The sequence below is a fragment of the Schistocerca nitens genome, chromosome 2 (genome assembly GCF_023898315.1).
Source record: "Schistocerca nitens isolate TAMUIC-IGC-003100 chromosome 2, iqSchNite1.1, whole genome shotgun sequence".
NCBI classification, from domain to species: Eukaryota; Metazoa; Arthropoda; class Insecta; order Orthoptera; family Acrididae; genus Schistocerca; species Schistocerca nitens.
Genome location: NC_064615.1, coordinates 751,123,801 through 751,146,616, shown reverse-complemented (window position 1 = coordinate 751,146,616; position 22,816 = coordinate 751,123,801).

Below are 22,816 nucleotides of genomic sequence, written 5' to 3'. Positions count from 1 at the left end.
AATATGTCAAAGCTTAATAGTAACTTGAAATGAAAAAATTTAATAGCAACGACTAAGTCAGAAAGCAAACTATTTCTCAATAAATGGTTTTACACGAGTAATGTGGTATAACCTTTTGTTAATTTTTTCTTTTTTCCTTTTTTTGTTTGTTTGTACTCTAATAACCAATTAGGAGGAAAGGCATAAGAAAATTGATGAAGCCAAGCCTGTGAATGTATACCATTACTAGAATTCTTGAATGTTATGAATTTACGCGTTGTGATGAAGAGCTTATAGTCAAAGTCATCATGACACCGAGTCGCAAATCGGTCATTCTTACATCGATCGTGTCGTTGGTTCCATCTCGAATTTCGGCGCACCCTGCCGACTCCTTTAGAGATCTCCGAAATACCATCTATTATTGCCTTGTGACTTTGTGTCATAATCGTATCTACTGTTTCCTTAAGGTTTCCCCGATTTTTTACAAGTTGCGTGACCGTATCGGTAGATGCAACAAAGTCAATTTTAGCCTGCAAGGTGTCGATTTTCGTGAACAATGATCTGCAGTTCTTTTATGTGAGCTTCCTGATTCTGCAATGTGTCTTCATGTCGCGAAAAGATAGGCTGAAAATGCTCACAATCTTCCGTGTTTACATATTCAGAAACTTTTTGATATTTCGACTCGATTTCGGGTGTTTCAGCTGTTTAATCTTCCCGTGTTTGTTCAATAGTGTTAAATTCTTGGAGCTGTTGGAGTAATCGTTCCAGACAATGTTCCATTTGTTGCTGTATTTTTTTGCCGTTTTTAACTAATTGCTTCTGATTTTGAATAAATTGCAATAACAATGCATTAGTGACAAAACATGTTCCATTGTGATTTACGTCAGTGTTTTTGAACCGGATATACTCATATTTCGAAAAGCAGTAAGTGTTTCTTGACTTAATTGAGGAAAATGTAATGACGCAAAACCTGAATCTACGGTATTTGCCAGACTTTGTTCTGTTGTTTCGTATTCCTGAGCTGAACAGTTACCGACCGATTAATCGATAATACTTCCAGGTTCACTGACTGTTTCACTTTCTACATCGCTGTTTACTACCTGGTCCATGTCCCAATGCACAGTTACCAAATTATTGTCTTGGATATTTGTCACTTCGTTACTAGGTGGTGCTAACAAGCTACGCTCGTCGTCATTGTCATTTCTCAATTTACTTTCAGCCTATTGTTACGGTTGTGACACGCCATGGTTATCACACTATTTCACACGGTAACACAGAAAAAAAAAATTGGGAAGCAGAAATATAAGCAGACACACAAAAATAGCGCTGAAAATAATAAACATCTATTTAGTTGCAAACGCGACTGCGGAATACTTAGTGCAAATCGACATGCATGCCACAATTTCTTTGCTAATTGCAATACAGTAAAACAATAAGAAACTACAGCTACAAAGGATATTCTTTATGCTCAATTACACTCTAGCATTAGACAGTAACTAATTTCTAATCATGCACTCATTATTCAAACTACGAGAAAATCAGAAGGTTCCAGTGAAGTATCCTCGGCTAAGGGTGGACATGTAAAACTTCTTTATTTGATTCTGAAACTGGTGAGAGAAATTGAATGCAAGTGAACCTGCTTGAGCTGCTGAGTGAAACTGAACGTACTGTCACTTTGCTTGTCTTTATAATTTCAACACTGACCTGCAGAATTTTCCCTGTCAAATACAGCTTAAAGTTTTTCTGTTCATTAATGACCCACAATATACAAACACAACGCAATCTGACTACCTATTAACACAAAAGAACGGCCCTGAATTAGAAGAAATCCTAACAATAACATATACATTTCATAAGTCACTTACCTCACAGAAACTCTTCATGACACGAACTACAGCAAATACAGAAAGTATACAGCCAACTAAATGAAAAGATTATAGTTACTGTAGGCTCTATCTACTAATAGGCATGTGGTTAGCAAATGAAAGATTTTGTTGCATAGCAAACAATGTAGTCAGCAGATTTTACCTTAATCATGTGACATCCAGTTCCAAAAATTATATAATTGTCAATAATTCCATTACCCACATTTTACAATTCATGTCCAACCAGTATTAAATCTCCATGATGGACACGCGTCCAGACCATCCGCTCGCGCTAACATTGCATCTAACCTCCATCACTGCTTACTATTAACTTATAACTTTGCGTCCTTCCAATCACAGAGTCTCTTAGAGAGGGCGCACAGCACTGTCAGTGATATTAATTCAGTCTAAAGCGTTACAAACATACAAACAGGCTAATTACAACCTGCAGCAAAGAAAGAGATTTACTAACATCGTATAATCACGCACGACCGAGCGACCTATAAGTTTGTTCACTCAGGCGCTGTCCACGTGGGGCGTGGCGATGATCACAGCCGTCCTCAACCCATTCACTCGATTTACGCATGACAGTGGTGGGACCTCCTTCACCGCTAGCAATATATCACGGAATCGTAATACGTATCGGATGGTTCCTTCGAAACGCTGGTTTGCTTCCCGAATACAAGCTTGTGCTCCGTCTATAATGACATCCTTGTTGACGGGACGTTCGTTCACCTTTCGTATTTCTATCTTCCTTCATAAACCGCAGTCTCGATGGAAAAATGGTATGATTTATTCAAGATAAAAGGCTTCACAAATTAAGGAAGATGATAACGCGATGGTCCACCTCTGTCCCTTATGCAAGCAGCTACTCATTTCTGTATTGACTGACAGTGCATCTGGTTGTTCTGTGCAAAAGTCTGTCGAACTGGCTCTTTATATCGTCAAAACCTCGAGGTGGTTGGAAGGCCCTGCCCATAATGCTCCAAACTCTCTAAGATGATGAGAGATGCAACTCCTCGCTGGGCAAGGGTGGGCTTGGCATGCACGAAGTCAAACAGCAGAAATTCTTACCGTGTTGTGGCGCGCATTATCTTGCTGAAATATAATTCCAGGATGGCTTTCCATGAATGGCAACGAAACGGGACGTAGAATATCGTCCACGTACCGCTGTGTTGTAGGGGTGCCCCGGATGATAACCAAAGGTACCCCAGACCATCACTCCTGGTTGTCGGGCCGAACGGCGGCAACATTGAGGCTGGAGTTCCACCACTGTCCATAGCGCCTCCAGACACGTCTTCGGTCTAGAATCATAGACTGGAGTAGAAATATTTCAGTGACTAGTCCTGCTTTGAACTGAGACCCGATCAGCGAAGACGTGTCTGGACACACCACAGAAAGCAGTGGTATACTAATCTGACTGTCATCCGCAGTATGGGCCTGGAACCCCGAGTCATGGTTTAGAAAGTCATTACATTTCATAGCACGACTGCTTTGGCTGTTATTCGTGTCACCCTTATAGCATAGTGGTACGCCGACGACTGAATAGTTCAATGTATTTGTTGAATGTGAAATTCGTTATGTATTGTTTTAATATATACAAAATGTAGGTGGCGTTACTGCTACCCGTTTTGAGCGGTTGCACTGAAATACATATCCAAATTTGCCAATATGACGGTTGTAGCGTCCCAATTTCATGTTGTTGCAATTTTAATGGAAAGAAGTGTACTTTGTTTTTTGCTGTTCAAAACAACGATATGTTCAATTTTTGAGATGTCCTAAGCTTACCGATTTTGATGAGAAGTTAAGTCTTGATGCAAAACATCGTACAAGAAGTTGCATTAATTGGTACCGTTATTCCTCCCTCCCTTAAATATCTGATTAGCCCTCATATAAACCCTAATATCCCTTATTCTTAAGGTCCTTTCGCTAAATACTCTGTAGAGGCAGTAGTGGCATATTCCAACGACAGCATACAGTAAACAAAATTTTGCCTTACCTGTAAAGGTTGCCGTATAATAATGCTCCGTAAGACTTGTGTACAGACAGTACAGATAAGTGAATTCTTTCGACCTGCTCCTGAGGAATCTGCCCTGCTCAGCTGAAGTCGGTATCAAAGCTAGATGCTATCTTACTCGGTATTAATGTGATATTTCCTGGGCGTGGCTACTATTTTGTCCACTATGCTGATACTAAACAGAAGAGTTTTCCTTTCCACGCATCCTTGGACAAGAGATGTTATCTTTCTGAAATAAAATTACCACCACACACGGCACTTAACTGAGCTGCTGCCTGCTATATGTCAAGGAAAGTAAGTGTGAGTTATGCAGTATCTCATTTTGGCACAAGGGTGAGACAACTACGGTGTCCATTCCAGCACCAATGCACTGAATGCCAGTTTGTGGCTCCGAAACACGGACGGGACCTTTAATGGTGATTTCCGAGAAGCAAGTGTCAACAGTCTCTGCCATGATACTTACAGGGTGTGATGGAAACACCTGCGGTCAGACAATATTCATTGCAGTCCGCAATGCAGCCTGGTCGGCTGAAAATCAGCAGTGAACTCGCACTGTAGTTGGAACTGTATTTCGTACTCAGTGGTAACATTTAACGTAAGCTCGCAGTACCAGTGCTGTTGAGTAAAGTAGAAAACTGCAATGGAGTTTTGGATGGTATTTCACAAAGAATTTGTTTCCTCCTCACGCTATGAGTTTCAGCGTTTTATAGGGTGCTAAAATTTTAATTTGTGTTTTAATCACTACTCGGCCAATACTAAGGCAACTTACAGCTCTAGACGGTTAACTGCAAAAATCCTAACGCCTAGGGAAACACCCTGTAATACGGATTATTTAATTTCGACGCCAAAAATTGTGTATTTTAGTTTTGTATGCCACACACTGCGTATCACACACGCGGAATGAACTACAGCGGTATTTATAATTTGTAATGTTGTAGCTGAAATACTTTTCACAAAGACAACAAAACACACAGAAAATAATACTGAATGAAGGTTACGTTGTCGCTGATAAAACTACAATTAGCAGCTATTAATTTATATCTGCTGAAATAAATACTTCTGTGTGGATTTACTGAGTCAGAAAATCAGCTGCCAAACTCATACACACTCAAGTATTGTATGTATTTTAATTGCCAGTTTGCGAGTACAGAAATAAAAGCTAATTCCCTGCGTCCAATGTTGTAATAACATGAGTTACAGTATTTATAGTTGATTAAAGCAGGGAGATTCATAATTTAACCTGTTTTATACTTTTATCGCAAAAATTTGTCGTTAAAGCTACCCGTCCCGCTATACGTATTGCAATTTACCGTATACCGAGTTTCTCCGAACTCTGGTATTTCGCAATTAGACTTTAAAACTATCTGCATTTGTGCGTGTGATGTACTAAATAGGATATGCTGCAAACGTTCGATCACAAAACTACAATATGATCCTACGTTGTGCAGCGTCCCCCGGTTGTGAGTCAACGTAGGTTACGCTTCAAACGTTCGATCTGGGAGGTGAAATGTAATCGTGCTTTGTGCAGTGCCCACCTGTTCTGAGTCAAGAAGACGTCGCATTTCATGAGACTGTTTTAGATGAAACTACAGTTGATTCACTGTCTCACATTGAATTGGTATGACAGTTATTTCAGTGTTTCCTGGCATAATAAAAATGTATCACATATGAGTTTACTTTATTTGGCCTTGGGAGTCAGCCTTGGCGAAACTCTTCCATCTGCTGTGGAACATGTATGAGACAGGCAAAATATCCTCAGACTTCAAGAAGAATGTAACAATTTCAATATCTAAGAAAGCTGGTGCTGACAGGTGTGACAATTACCGAACTATCAGTTTAATAAGTCATGGTAGCAAAATAATAACAAGAATTCCTTGTAGGAGAAAGGAAAAACTGGTAGAAGCCAACCTTGGGGAAGATCACCCGAGACAATACTGACCGTACGACTTACCATAAGATATAGGTTAAGGAAAGGCAAACCAACGTTTATAGCCCTTGTAGGCTCAGCGAAAGCTTTTGACAACGTTGAAGGGAATACTCTCTTCGTAATTCTGATGGTGGCAGGGGTAAAATACAGGGAGCGAAAGGTTAGTTACAACTAGTGCAGTAGCCAGACAGCAGTTGTGATAGTAGAGGGGCGTGAAAGGCAAGCAGTGCTTGAGTAGAGGGTTGGATAGGGCTATACCCTATCGCCAATGTCAGGCAGCTGCTACCGGCCGAGACAGAAGCAGCCACAGGGAACTAACCGATATTGTGACTTCTGCGAGCTCCTAACTAGAAGCGAATTGTATAATTTCATCTATGTGCTTTGATAGTTTAGCTTCTTGAGTTTCTGCGTGTTAACTGACATCTAATAGACACAGTTCTCGCGTCTTTGTTTGCGTCGGAAAGTAAATAGATTTTGTGACACAGTACAAGTTCCCAATCAGGAGTGAATCATTTAGTCTCACCTGAGTGCTTCGGTAGTAAGAGTTTTAAATCTATGCGCATTAATATAATTTATTAGACACAGTTCTTCCGTTTTAGTGAGGGTCTCCAGCAGAGGTGCGCAAGACATGTCAATAGTCCGTTTGTGTAGAGCAGACTGTGATTATTGTGTGCGGATGCGAGCCGAGTTGGTGACACTGCTTGAAGCTGCAGTGGATGGGCAACACTTTTGTGGACCAGCCGTAGCCGGCCGAAGTGGCCGTGCGGTTAAAGGCGCTGCAGTCTGGAACCGCAAGACCGCTACGGTCGCAGGTTCGAATCCTGCCTCGGGCATGGATGTTTGTGATGTCCTTAGGTTAGTTAGGTTTAACTAGTTCTAAGTTCTAGGGGACTAATGACCTCAGCAGTTGAGTCCCATAGTGCTCAGAGCCATTTGAACCATTTTGGACCAGCCGTGGGGATCCAATGGACGTCCAGCACGTGCGAGTCCTCCGATCGGTCCTCAGTGGTGGGCAGCCCAGTTCCTGCTCGCACTGAGGTTGACCCCTCACTCGTGGTCGAGTGAGAGGTGACCTCAGGGCGCAGCAGACGGCGAAAGACTTCCCAGGGGACCCCACGTAAGGCCTCCCCGGTTTGTCTGACAAACAGGTTCCAGGTGCTGTCTCTGGCTGACCCTGTAGCTCGACCAGATTCAGTCGCCTGTCCTGTTTCAGAGGAAACCTGTCAGTCTGCAAGATCCGAGCAATCACAGAGGTTGGGATTGTTATTGGGAGCTCCAATGTGAGGCGCGTTATGGGGCCCGTTAGGGACATGGCTGCCGAGAAGGGGAAGAAAGCCAACGTGCACTTCGTGTGCATACCGAATAGAGTCATACCAGACGTGGTACGTATCCTTCCAGATGCCATGAAGTGGACTGTGTGCAGCCGGCTGCTGGTGGTAGCTCACGTCTGTACCAATGAAGTGTGTCGCTCTGGATCGGAAGAGATTGTCTCTGTTTCCGAGCGGCTAACAAAATTGCTTGCGAGATGAAGGCAGAGCTCGACAATTGCAGCATACGTGACGGGACCGATTGTGGACCTCGTACAGAGCCGAGTGGAGAGTCTGAACCAGAGGCTCAGACTGTTCTGTTGCCGTGTAGGCTGTAGATTCCTCGGTCATGAGACCACTACATGCAGTAGGCGGCTACACGGGTAGCAGGGGCCGTGTGACGATTTTTTTTTTGTTAGAGGGTCTCGGGGAAACACAAAAAGGACTTCAGTCTCAAAGGGTGCAGGTTGAACACATGAAGAGCGAAGATAAAGGAACAATCGGTATAACAGTTGTAAATTGTCGTAGCTGTGTTGGGAAAGTACCTGAGCTCCATGTGCTAATAGAAAGCACTGATGCTCAAATAGTTATAGGCACTGAAAGCTGGCTAAAGCCGAAGATAAGCTCAGCCGAAATTTTTGCGAAGAACCTAATGGTGCCCCGAAAAGATAGGCCAAACACAGTTGTCCATGGCGTGTTTCTTGCTATTAGAAGTATAGTTCCTATAAGTTAGTATGAGCAGTGGTCATTCTTGGCAACCATAATAAAATAGTAATTGGATCCTTTTAGCGACCTCCCAACTCAGATGATACAAATGCCGAAAATTTCAAAGATAACTCGAGTTTAATTTCAAACGCGTACCCGACTAATACAATTATATCTGGTCGTGACTTCAATTTATCCTCGATATGTTGGCAAAAATACATGTTTAATGTTGGAGGTACGCATAAAATATCGTCCGAAACGTGCTAAACGCATTCTTTGAAATTTATTTCGAGCAGTTAGTTCATAGTAAACAGTTGTGAAAACAGACTTGCTGTCTTAGCAACAAATAAACCTGAGCTAATAACAAGCATCAAAGCGGATACAGGGATAAGTGAACATACGGTGGTCGTAGGGAGACTGAGTATTGTAACATCCAAATCCTCTAAAAATGAAAGTAAAATACACCTATCCAGAAAAGTAGATAAAAATTCACTTAATTCCTTCCTGAGAGACAATCTTCACTCCTTCCAAATTAACAATGTAGCTGTAGACCAGATGTGGCTTGATTTCAAAGGACTAGGATCGGCAGCAATTGAGGGGTTTATACCAAATAAACAAACAAACGACGGAGCAGATCCACCTTGGTACACGAAACGGATCAGAACACTGTTACACAAACAACGTAAAAAACATGCCAAATTGAAATGGGGGCAAAATCTCTAAGATTAGCGATCTTTTACAGAAGCTCGAAATTTAGCGCGGATTTCAACGCGAGATGCTTATAATAGTTTCACAACGAAACTTTGCCCCGAGAGCTGGTCTTATGTGGAGTATGCTAGCGGCAAGACACAATCAATTCCTGCTCTGCGCTATAGCAGTGGAAAAACGCTGAAGAGCCAAAGAAACTAGTACATGTGCCTAATATCGTGTACAGTCCCCGCGAACACGCAGAAGTGTCGCAATACGACGTGGCATGGACTCGACTAATGTCTGAAGTAGTGCTGGAGGGAACTGACACCACGAATCCTGCAAGACTGTCCATAAATCCGTAACAGTACGAGGGGATGGAAATCTCTTCTGAACAGCACGTCTCAAGTCACCCCAGATCAATAATGTTTTTGTCTGGGTAATTTGGTGGCCAGCGGGAAAGCTTAAACACTGATCAGTGTTCCTGGAGCCGCTCTGTAGCAATTGTGGACATGTGGGTGTCACATTGTCCTGATGGAATTGCCCAAGTCTGACTCAATTCACTATGGACATGAATGGATGCAGCTGATGAGACAGGATGCTTACGTACGTGCCACCTGTCTGAGTCGTATCTAGACGTATCAGGGGTCCCATATCACTCCTACTCCAAACGCCCCACACCATTACAGAGACTTCACTAGCTTGAACAGTACCCTGTTGCCATGGAGGGTCAATGGAATCATGTGGAGGTCTCCATACTCATACACGTCCATTCACTCGATACAATTTGAAACGAGACTCGTCAGACTAGGTAACATGTTTCCCATCATCAACAGTTCTATGTCGGTGTTGACAGGCCCAGACGAATCGTAAAGATTTGTGTCGTGGAGTCTACAAACATACACAAGTAGGCCTTCGGCTCCGAAAGCCCAATCGATGATGTTTCGTTGAAAGGTTCCCACGCTGACACTTGTTGATGGTCCAGCAATGAAATCTGCTGCAGTTTGTGGAAGCGTTACACTTTCGTCACGTTGAACGATTCTCTGCAGTTGTCGTTGGTCCTGTTCTCCTAGAATCCTTTTTCGGCCGCAGCTATGTCGAAGATTTGAGTTTTTACTGTATTCCTGATATTCACGGTACACTCGGGAAATGGTCATATGGGAAAACCCCCACCTCATCGCTACCTCTGAGATACTGTGTTCCTTCCATAGTGTCCCGATTACAACACCAAGTTCAAACTGACTTAAATTTTGATAACCTGTCATTGTAGCAGCAGAAACCGACCAACAACTGCGCCTGATACTTGTTGTCGCCTTCAGCGACGTATTCTGCCTGTTTACATATCTCTGTATCTGAATACGCATGCCTGTTCCAGTTTCTTTGGCGCTTCAGTGTACTATCGACGACAGTGCTGCCAAAGCACAGCTACTAAACACAGCCTTCCTAAATTCCTTCACCAGAGAAGACGTAGTAAATATTCCAGAATTCGAATGAATAACGTAGAAGTAGATATCCTCTGAGTAGTAAAACAACTTAAATGACTTAACAAAGGAAGTCTTCCGGTCTAGACTTTATACCAGTTAGGTTCCTTTCTGAGTATGCTGATAAAATACCTCCTTACTCAACAATTGTATACAGCTGTTCGCTCGAAGAAAGATCCGCGCCCAGAGACTGGAAAGTTGCACAGGTCACACCAATAATTCAAGAGATGTAGTAGGGGTAATCCACTAAATTACAGGCCCATATCATTAACGTCGATATGCAGCAGGATTTTGGAACATGTTCGAACATTGTGAACTACCTCAAAGAGAATGATTTATTGACACACAGTCAAAACGGATTTAGAAAAGAATCGACTCCGTATTTCTACTCTTCCAGAAGGCTTTTGGCATTGTACCAACTTGCGGCTTGTAGTGAAATCGCGTGCTTATGGAATATCGTCTCAGTTATGTGACTGGATTCGTGATTTCCTGCCAGAGATGTCACAGTTCGTAGTGACATACGGAAAGTCACCGAGTGAAACAGAAATGATTTCTGGTGCTCACCAAGGTAGTATTATAGGCGCCCCTGCTGTTTCTTATCTATATAAAAGTTTAAGGATAGAATCTGAGCAGCTATATTAGATTATTTGCAGATGATGTTGTTGTTGTTTATCTTCTAGTGAAGTTGTCAGAAAATCAGAACAAATTGCAAAAGATTTAGAAAATATATCTGTATAGTGGAGAAATTAGCAGTTGACCCTAAAGCATGAAAATTGCGAGGTCATCTAAATGAGTGCTAAAAGGAATCCGTTAAACTTCGGTTACACGACAAATCAGTCAAATCTAAAGGTTGTAAATTCTACTAAATACCTAGGAATTACAATTACGAACAACTTAAACTGTAAGGAACACTTAGGAAATATTGTGGGAAAGGCTAAACAATGACTGCATTTATTGGCAGGACACTTAGAAAATGTAACAGGACTTCCTACACTATGCTTGTCCGTCCTCTCTTAAAATACTGCTGCTCAGTGTGGGATCCGTACCAGATAGGAATGACGGAGTACTCTGAGAAAGGTCAAAGATGGCAGCACGTTTTGTACGAGGGCTATTCAGAAAGTAGGCAACGTTTTGGCATTAAAAATACATTTTATTTTATATATATGAAACAGCGAGTGATATACTACTTTTCCACATAGTCACCAAACACATTGAGGCTCGTATCATAGCGGTGGACAAGGTTTTGAAATAGCTTCGTCGTAAAATTCTGCCGCCTGAGACATGACCCAGTGAGTCACGCCCACCTGCAGTTCTGCGTCGTCATCAAAGCGCTGCGTTTCAATCCAGTTCTTCATCTTCGGAAACAAGTGGAAGTCGCTTGGTGCCAGATCGGGGCTGTAGGGCGGATGAGGGGAAATTCCCCATTTGGATGAATTAAGGAATTCTTTAGTGCCGTTTGCCGTGTGAGATCGTCAAAAAAAAAATTTTGGACGCCAACTTTCCTCGGCGTTTTGTTTTGAACTGCTCTTCTGAGGCAGGATACAGTTTGTAAGTACTGGACAGAATTTATGGTTGCACCACGTTCGAGAAAATCAGTAAGAAGCACACCTTTCCTATCCCAAAACATTGTCGCCATCAACTTCCTTGCTGACAAGGACTGCAAACATTTCTATAGATTTTAGGTTTTTTTGCCAACAAAAACCGTGTAGCAGACCGCATTTCACAACTGGCGGGATTTTAGATTGCAGAGCACATTTCAAATTCGAATTTCGGAAAAAAAACCAGATGCGCAGAGACGTTCCTACTGTCACGGATGGACGCCAACTAACCTGACGAGCACGCAAATACCAAAATGTACGCGATCGGCGCGCGCCTAGGACGTCTGACGGAAACGTTCCGTACTTTACGAAGACCCCTCGTATTATCGCGAAATATGGAAGGAAGTGTCACTGAACTGATACATGATTTGGGGTGACATTAAAACATAGGCGTTTTTAGTTGCGGCTGAAACTTCTCACGAAATTTCAATCACCAAATTCCTCATCCGAATCGGAGAAGACACACATCAAAAAGGAATTGCATCACCTCGATTCGGAGAGTTCCGTAACCTGTACAGAAAATTGGAATAGAGATCAACATAAACATAATTTCCGCTCCTTTTGTTGCTCATGAAAACCACACACTGCACGTTGTTGCTGTACACACCGGTACCTCTAATACCCAGCAGCACGTCCTCTTGCATTATTGCACGCCTTTATTCGTCGTGGCATACTATCCACAAGTTCATTAAGGCACTGTTGCTCCAGATTGTCCCACTCCTCGACGGCGATTCGAGGAAGATCCCTCAGACGGGTTGGTGGGTCACGTCCTCCATAAACAGCTCTTTTCAATCTATCGCAGGTATGTTCGATAGGGTCAGGTCTTGAGAAGATGCTGACCACTCTAGTCGAACGATGTCGTTATCTTGAAGAAAGTGATTTACAAGACGTGTATGATGGGGGCGCGAATTGTCGTCCATGAAGACGAATGCCTCGCCATTATAATGCCGATATGGTTGCACTATCGGTCAGAGGATGGCACTCACTTGTCGTACAGTCGTTACGGCACCTTCCACGACAACCAGCGGCATACGTCGGCCCCACATAATGTCATTCCAAAACAGCAGGGAACGTCCTTCTGGCTGCACTCGCTGGACAGTGTGTCTATGGCGTTCAGCCTGACCGGGTTGCCTCCAAACAAGTCTCCGACGATTGTCTGGTTGAAGGCATATGCGACACTCATCGGTGAAAAGAATGTGATGCCAATCCTGAGCGGTCCATTCGGCATGTTGTTGTGTTCATCTTTACCACGCTGTAGGGTGTCGTGGTTGGAAAGATGGACATCGCCATTGTCGTCGGGAGTGAAGTTGCGCATCATGCATCCTACTGCGCACAGTTTGAGTCGTAACACGACGTCCTGTGGTTGCACGAAAATAATTATTCAACATGGTGGCGTTGCTATTAGGGTTCCTTCGAGCCATAATCCTTAGATAGCGGTCATCCACTGCAGTAGCAGCCCTTGGACGGCCTGAGCGAGGCATGTCATCCACAGTTCCTGACTCTCTGTATCTCCTCCGTGTCCGAACAACATCACATGAGTTCACTCCGAGACGCCTGTACACTTTCCATGTTGAGAGCCTTTCCTGGCACAAAGTAACAACGCGGACGCGATCTAACCGCGGTATTGACCGTCTAGGAATGGTTGAACTAGAGACGTCACAAGCCGTGTACTTCCTTCCTGGTGAAATGACAGGAGTTGATGGACTGTCGGACCCCCTCCGTCTAACAGGTGCTGCTAATGGGTGGTTGCTTACATTTTTGGGCGGGTTTAGTGACTTCTGAACAGTCATAGGGACTGTGTCTGTGAAACAATATCCACAGTTAACGTCTGTCTTCAGGAGTACTGGGAACTGGGGTGATACAAATCTTTTTTTGACGTGCGTAGTTATCTAAGGGATAAAGATTTCTTTCAATTAATAATTCTCACAAACAATCGTTTTATTCATTTTTGGTGTGTCTGTTTTGTTGACGCCCATCACAATAAAATAAGGGAAATCAGAGCTTGCACAGAAAGATATAAGTTTTTTTTTCCTGTACGCTGTATGAGATTGGAATAATAGTGAACCATTATGGATGTTGAATTTCATTTTATCTACAGACTGAACAAGCAGTAAAGGAAACCAAGGAATAATTAGGACTAGAAATATAAGTTCAGGGAGAAGAAATGAGAACGTTGAGGTTTGCTGATGACATATAAATTATTTCAGAGACCGCAAAGGATTTGGAAGAGCAGAATAACGTAATTGACAATGTCTTGAAAGGAGGATATTAATGAACATTGAAAGAAGTAAAACAAGGATAATGAAATTTAGTTTTATCAAATTAGGTGATGCTGATGGAATGAGATTAGGTAACGAGGCACTTAGAGTAGTAGAAGAGTTTTGCTATTTGAACAGTAAAATAACTGATGATGGCCGAAGTAGAGAGGTTACAAAATGTAGACATGTAATGGCAAGAAAAACATTGCTGAAGAAATGGATTTTGTTAGCATCGAATACACTAAATGGTAGGACAACTTTTCTGAAAGTATTTGTATGGAGCCTAGCCACGCATCGAAGTGAAACATGGATGATAAACAGTTTACATCCGAAGACAATTGACGCTTTGAAATGGGTGCTACGTAAGAACGCTAGAGATTAGATGGATAGATCAGGAAAGTAATTGGAAGGCGCTGAACATAACTCAAGAGAAAAGAGAATTGTGGCACAAACTGCCTGTAAGAAGGGATTCGTCGATTGGACACATTCTGATACATCGAAGGACCACCAATTTATTACTGAAGGGCGTTGGCTCAAAATGGTTCAAATGGCCCTGAGCACTATGGGACTTAACATCTTAGGTCATCAGTCCCCTAGAACGTAGAACTACTTAAACCTAACTAAGCTAAGGACATCACACACATCCATGCCCGAGGCAGGATTCAGAACTGCGACCGTAGCAGTCTCGCGGTTCCGGACCGAAGCGCCTAGAACCGCACGGTCACCACGTCGAGGGTTAAAAATTAGAGAGAGAGAGACAAAGAATTGAATAGTGTAAGCAGATTCAGAAGGATGTAAACTTACATAGTTATACGAAGTTGAAGAGTTTTGCACGGTACACAGTAGCTTTGAGAGCTGCATTAAACCTGTCTTCGGACTGAAGAGCATAACAACAACGATACATTAATTACTAGGTGAACCTGTATTAAAACACGAATTAACGCATATCATAAACTATTCTGTTGTATCTGAAGTTAATGTAGAACATGAAAGGGCTGGTAGAGTGGCCCATAACAATCATATTTCACATAGGAACCTATGTCCGCATCTCTTAGCATACGGAGCCAGACTCGTTGAACAGCGGCGCGCTCCCGTAAGAGGGTAGGCACACAACATGCCATCCGAGCCATCATGGTAGCAGGTCTGCAGGGCTACAACTTCAATGTATTTGTGACATCAAGGTAAAAGAGACGTCGGATTGAAGTTTTATGACCTTTATTTGCAAACGCTGTGGTCGACATGCTTGGGGATGTTCCAAGCGGGACAACAGTAATGGTTTTCCCCCTCTCACTGGGACGTGAATGCGTTGCTTTTGGCTGTGCTAATGCCTAATGTTGCATAGAGGGTGGCACCTGTGCACACTGTGGAGTCTGTTTCACCGTGCATCACTTCATTATCAAACGGGGACAATATTGTGTTCGTTACTGTGTGGAGCGACAGGAAATGATGCGCTATTCTCGGAAGAAGAGAGCAGACATGCACTATGTTTACGAGCGGCATATAAAATGCTCACGCTGTGCAACGTATATACGCTGGGCAGTTTCCAAATCCTCGAGTGCCAGGTCCATGGATATTTACTGCCATCCACAGGTGCTTACCAGATACATGTTCACTTGAGGTGCGTTTTCCGCTGGCACTTTCTCGTAATGGCATATATAAATTTAATGCCTACTTAGAAATTAATTTTGTGTTATAGGTGCGACGGACTGACGGACGCCGTCGTCAACAGACAATGTGTACTCCAGGGGTTGAAGAGGAGGCGTTAGCACTGCTGGAAAATATACCTTCAACATATTCGCGGCATGTTGCATGGGAAGTGGGTGTAAGCCATTCCACTATTTGGTGTGTGGGGCATGAAGATGATTTGCACCGTTACCACCTTCAGACGGTTCACACCTTTAACCCAGAGGATTTACCAAGTCATTGGAACTAACACGGTCAACAAGGACGTTTACCAAGATACAGGACGCCAACAGGTAACGGCTGGGAAGCTTATTGAACGCCAGTTGTTACTTACAAGGGAACCTCCCCATCGCACCCACCTCAGATTTAGTTATAAGTTGGCACAGTGGATAGGTCTTGAAAAACTGAACACAGATCAATCGAGAAAACAGGAAGAAGTTGTGTGGAACTATGAAAAAAATAAGCAAAATATACAAACTGAGTAGTCCATGCGCAAGATAGGCAACATCAAGGAGAACCTGAGCTAAGGAGCGCCGTGGTCCCGTAGTTAGCGTGAGCAGCTGCGGAACGAGAGGTCGTTGGTTGAAGTCTTAATTTTTTATTTTCAGACAATTATTACACTATCCTTGATGTTGCCTATCTTGCGCATGGACTACTCAGTTTGTATATTTTGCTTATTTTTGTCGTAGTTCCACACAACTTCTTCCCGTTTTCTCGATTGATCTGTGTTCAACTTTTCAAGGCCTATCCACTGTGCCATCTTATAACTAAATCTGAGGGGGGTGCGATGCGGAGGTTCCCTTGTTAGCAATCCCTACAACCGATTTATTGAACATCAGAATTCTCTACTAACATGTTACAAGATCCAGTCATAAATGTGTCTTTTTTTAGAACAATGCGGACTTCAAGGAACACCAGTCATGAACGTGTATTTCCTTCAGAACAGTGCAAACTTTTAAAGAACCAGAAGCATAAACGATTCTTTTCTTCAGAACCAAAAAACTTTGAGGAATACTATTTTACGGCAGCATAACTTCAATGTTTAACCATGTTTCAAGATAATCCTTTCAAAAGGAGGGAGTATATCAAACATGAATAAATTAAAATTGGTCAGGCAAACATCGGATCGAGGCGCAAACCTGCAGAAGGCACAGTGCAGTCAGAGGCAGACCTCGATCACCAGTCCCTGTCCTCAGTGGTACAGAAGAGTAGTGATGTAACTACAACACACGTAGCAAAGCTCTCTTAGACTATGCAAGGACGTAACATTAAACTCTTCGTCCAACTCAAGGTTGCCACACTCAACGCAAGTACAAATGCAAGCGTGGCAAAATTCAAAAATCACTTAATCACTGAACATAGAAAATATTAAAACAACCTTAACAAATGTAAAAGCAGCAATCAGAAAATAGCCTCGACAAGCCACCAAGCATCCTAACCGTAGCTATAGCACCGGTTCTAGGCTAACCAGATAGTATAGACAAATTTAGGCACTTCAGTTATCTTTAGAAAACAGCTGCTGGAACAATTCAACGAGAAACGTAGAATATCTTAAAACATTTGGAGCATTAAACAGAATCTACCACTGTCCGTTCTGAAAGATGCAATGGCACGTTGAAACATAGCTTACACTACTAACATGGTAAACTCCCCATCGCACCCCCCAGATTTAGTGCTAAGATAGCCTAGTTGACAGCCCGTCAAAAACTGAACAAGCATGAAAACAGGAAGATGTTCTGAAGTGTAAAACAAAAGGAAAATAGAAACAGTGAACGGTTCACGTTAACGAGTGCAACATCGGGCGAAGTGGTAGAGCTACCGCGTGGTTACAGTACTGAAAGGGTAAGGGGACGACTTGGGCTCAAAACTGCCCCGTGCCATTTCTTTACTTTTTCCCACAAAATTATGAACTGTCCGTCCGGTCACTGAAATGTTTGTTTTCTTTCCGTAGTCTTGGCAGTTCTCACACTATAAATTGGTTATAGAAAATGAGTCATGTAAGACTACATTACCGTCGGAAGTAAATGTGATGAATAGTGAGAGAAGGCGAGGTATCAAATAGTCTCAGAAAAATGAAAACAACAAATAAACGGATGCGAACCATGTTACAACAAAGGAATTCAAGAGTCAAAACGTCCAAAACGGAACGCAACTTCAAAAACGTTAAAGATATAAATTTTGACAGACCAAAGGGGAAACTGTCTGATTGTGGAACTGTTACTTTCATTTGTTGCTGCTTACGTGGCAAACTATTATGTTTTCATAATTTTCTTGGGAGTGGTCACATACAATCATACAAACACCTATATCGGGCAGGGAGGCATATCTCACTCACGCAAAAAGTTTACAAGTTATTGTGTCGATAGCCGGCCGGAGTGGCCGTGCGGTTCTGGGCGCTACAGTCTGGAGCCGAGCGACCGCTACGGTCGCAGGTTCGAATCCTGCCTCGGGCATGGATGTGTGTGACGTCATTAGGTTAGTTAGGTTTAATTAGTTCTAAGTTCTAGGCGACTGATGACCACAGAAGTTAAGTCGCATAGTGCTCAGAGCCATTTGAACCATTTTATTGTGTCGATAAGAATTCTTATAATATTACTCACGTACTGTTACTAATGCCGTGTATGACACACCAGATGCACCGGCCAGGGTGGCCGAGCGGTTCTAGGCGCTACAGTCTGGAACCGCGCGACCGCTACGTCGCAGGTTCGAATCCTGCCTCGGGCATGGATGTGTGTGATGTCCCTAGGTTAGTTATGTTTAAGTAGTTCTAAGTTGTAGGCGACTGATGACCTCACATGTTAAGTCCCATAGTGCTCAGAGCCTTTTGAACCATTTGAACACACCTGATGCCTTTTTCGGTGGAGTATTCGGTTCACTTGTTGCCTTGTCATCAAACGATTGCAGTTCCCATGCGAAAGCCGCTTCCTTTCGGCTGCTAACAGAGTAGTTATGCAGAATATTCATTATAGGTCCCTTTCTTAAACCTTACTGCTGCAAACGGACGTTCTCCACTACATAGGCGCAAATTTAAGAAGAACTAATACATTTTAAAAAAAAAGTACGAAGGAACTTCGAACACGGGCCATCCTGGAATCCAATGTTTCTATTTTACTTTTTTTCACAGTTTAGTACATCTTCCTCATATTTTCATGCTTGATCTGTGTTCAGTTTCTGATGGGCTGTCAACTGGGCCCTCTTACCACTAAATCTGAGAGGGTGCAATGGGGAGTTTCCCTTGTATGGCTGCACAAGACTCTGCCAGCCTTCCTTCCCAATCCAACGCAGATGTAAGGTAAGATCTCAGATACAGCATAGTCCAGGCCGCTAGGCCTTAGAATAAACGTCACAGTCAATAAATTTTAACTTTAAGTATGGCGCCCACAGTTTTCTCAAGAGGAACAAACTCTAATAGGCACACTGACTGCTGTAGGGGAGAGAGCTGAACACGTTTCGGCGGTTCGTTTAGCAAAGAACCAATCGATCACCGTATGACTACTAACTTCAAACCACGTTGGCAGGCAGCAAGCTGGTCCAACACTACAAACTGCCGGCGACAGAGACGGATTTTTCTACAATTCTCACAAAGGATGCGGAAATCTCGGGGCCCTCTTCCCGACTGGGGAACACAAGCAAGAGGCAGGCCTGATGTAGGCCGGGACAGCACTAGCACCGGCAAGCACGCTGCAGCTACAGATACACCGCACCGTCCCGCAAAGCTCCACTGGAAAAACGCCTGCCTCGGAAATACTGGCCACGCCTCCCGAAGAAACAAGTACGTTGGCCCTTGCACGTCTACTCATACCGACCTTCAAATTCGACTTCTCGTCGCCCCACCGGAATCTGTCTCTCTTGCCCAAAGTCTACTAACCAAAGATCTTCTTACGAGCAATGACAGTGTACAACTCACCGGGTGCCAGGTATCGACCGCACCGCACGACTTAGTAATAGGCTGTGTTCTTGGCGTTTCCATATTCTGTATACACCCTGTATATTTGTCCAGCTTGATACGAAGGCCATTGAGCTGGTATCTATGAAAGAGCGCCCCAAAATTATGTAAGTGCTGCCTCCGTATAGCATCTGTTACCAGAAAATTATCCATACTATTTTAATTTCTAGCTGTAACTTGACTGAACTTTTCTAAGTATCTTTAAAACATTGCCGGACGGGTAGCGGTTCCAAACGGAAATCTATTACTCCTTAAGAATTCGCGCTAGTATTTTGCAGCCGTGACTTATTAAACTGTTAGTTTGGTAATTTTAACATCTGTCAACTCCTGCTTTCTTTGGGATTGGAATTATTATATTCTTCTTGAAGTCTGAGGTTATTTCGCCTTTCTCATACATCTTGCTCACCAGATGGTAGAGTTTTGTCAGGACTGGCTCTCCCAAGGCTGTCAGTAGTTCTAATGGATTGTTGTCTACTCATGGAGCCTTGTTTCGACTCAGGTCTTTCAGTCCTCTCTCAAACTCTTCACGCAGTATCATATCTCCCATTTCATTTTCATCTACATAATCTTCCATTTCCATAATATTGTCCTCAAGTACATCGCCCTTGTATAGACCCTCTATATACTCCTTCCACCTTTCTGCTTTCCCTTCTTTGCTTAGAACTGGGTTTCCATCTGAGCTCTTGATATTCATACAAGTGGTTCTCTTTTCTCCAGAGGTCTCTTTAATTTTCCTGTAGGCAATATCTATCTTATCCCTAGTCAGATAAGCCTCTACATCCTTACATTTGTCCTCTAGCCATCCCTGCTTAGCCATTTTACACTTCCTGCCGATCTCATTTTTGAGACGTTTGTTTCCCTTTTTGCCTGCTTCATTTACTTTACTTGTAGAAGCCCATCTCGGTGAGGATCAGTTTGGAATCCGTAGAAATATTTGAACACGTGAGGCAATACTGACCCTACGACTTGTTTTAGAAGCTAGATTAAGGAAAGGCAAACCTACGTTTCTAGCATTTGTAGACTTAGTGAAAGCTTTTGACAATATTGACTGGAATACTCTCTTTCAAATTCTAAAGATGGCAGGTGTAAAATACAGGGAGCGAAAAGCTATCTACAATTTGTACAGAAATCAGATGGCAGTTATAAGAGTCAAGGGACATGAAAGGGAAGCAGTGGTCGGGAAGGGAGTGAGACAGGGTTGTAGCCTCTCCCCGATGTTATTCAATCTGTATATTGAGCAAGCAATAAAGGAAACAAAAGAAAAGTATGGAGTAGGAATTAAAATCCATGGAGAAGAAATAAAAACTTTGAGATTCGCCGATGAATTGTAATTCTGTCAGAGACAGCAAAGGACTTGGAAGAGCAGTTGAATGGAATGGACAGTCTCTTGAAAGGAGGGTATAAGATGAACATCAACAAAAGCAAAACGAGGATAATGGAATGTAGTCGAATTAAGTCGGGTGATGCTGAGGGAATTAGATTAGGAAATGAGACACTTAAAGTAGTATAGGAGTTTTGCTATTTGGGGAGCAGAATAACTGATGATGGTCGAAGCAGAGAGGATATAAAATGTAGACTGGCAATGGCAAGAAAAGCGTTTCTGAAGAAGAGAAATTTGTTAACATCGAGTATAGATTTAAATGTCAGTAAGTCGTTTCTGGAAGTATTTGTATGGAGTGTAGCCTTGTATGGAAGTGAAACATGGACGATAAGTAGTTTGGACAATAAGAGAATAGAAGGTTTCGAAATGGGGTGCTACAGAAGAATGCTGAAGATTAGATGGGTAGATCACATAATGAGGAGGTATTGAATAGGATTGGGGAGAAAAGAAGTGTGTGGCACAACTTGACATGGACATGTTCTGAGGCATCAAGGGATCACCAATTTAGTACTGGAGGGCAGCGTGGAGGGTAGAAATCGTAGAGGGAGACCAATAGATGTATACACTAAGCAGATTCAGAAGGATGTAGGTTGCAGTAGGTACTGAGAGATGAAGAAGCTTGCACAGGATAGAGTAGCATGGAGAGTTGCATCAAACCAGTCTCAGGACTGAAGACCACAACAACAACAACAAGAATTCGCGTTAGATCAAAAGGACCCGAGGGATTTCCCGTTTGCCACTGCCGGCTTTATAAGATCACCGCGAGCACCGATAGGCCGGCGCTGCGGGCTGGACCACGAACAGCGCTGTGGCAGCGACAGCAGCCCCCCACACATTATGGGGGCGACGGCTAGCGGCTGTCGTCTACGTCCGTGCTTTCTGGCGGGCTGTCCAAATTGTCTGATCGGGGCACTAGATGTACAGCTGTGTGACATTTTTATCTTCTCTCTTTTGTTGAGTAAATGAAGCATTCCTTCGGGTACCTAAGGTTTCATCACAGTTACTATCTTGTACCCATCTTGTCCAGCCAACGTCTTGGTTACTGTTTGTAGAGATGTTCATACCTCTTCATCTGAAGTAGCTACTGTGGTATTCGTTACCACAGTATCTACAGCCTCAGAACAAACGAATCTCATCGATGGTTGTGGAAGACATCACCCTGCTGCATTTTCGTAACTTGAAAGGGCATTTTACACTTCAGGATAGTCTCAAGTTTCACGTCCCTTACACCTATTTTAGAAAATGATGGTCCCTAGATTATTTTGCTATAATATCATTCTGTCGAAGAGTTGCTATAAAGGTAAGTTAGACTTAGTGTTCGCTGGGCTTTAAAATCACCGCAAGTATGAGTATCGTCTTGTTCTTGTTTTTTATGACAGCCGTTGGTATGGCCCACAGGTGAGGTTACTCACAGGTCTCCTAATCTGTCTACTCCAGCTTCACGATTTCTCACATAGCAAAAGAGACAAACTGTGTTCTATAAAAGCATCATATTGATGGCGCTTTTATTGTTACGGGACTTTTAAGGGTCTTAGCACACCATAATGCAGATTCTAAAAGTCGTTGTTAATGTGAAAATGCTTCTTAGAGCAGGGTGCGAAATCGCAGCAGAAAGAAGATTCACTAGATTGTGAATCTGGAAACCAAAAGGAGTGGAATCGTCTGCTGAGTGAACGAGCCTATTCGCCCACGAAACTGGTAAACTGCCTATAGAGACAGAGCCGTCACCGTGTGTACTTCGAACTACACCAGACGGTTGCTGATGCTCGTGTTAACCATAGGCTTTACTCGCAGCTCCTTTCACTGCCGTGTGCACCGGCATTATCGCATGGAGTGCGGCAATGTGGAACTACGGTGAGTTACTGCAAAGCGCCTAAAACACACAATAACTTCTGAGTTCCCTGTTTCGTGCCGCGGAAATGAATTTGGGCACAGACGTCGCTCACGTCTGCTACCGAAGCCGTGACACGATTTTCGCAGTT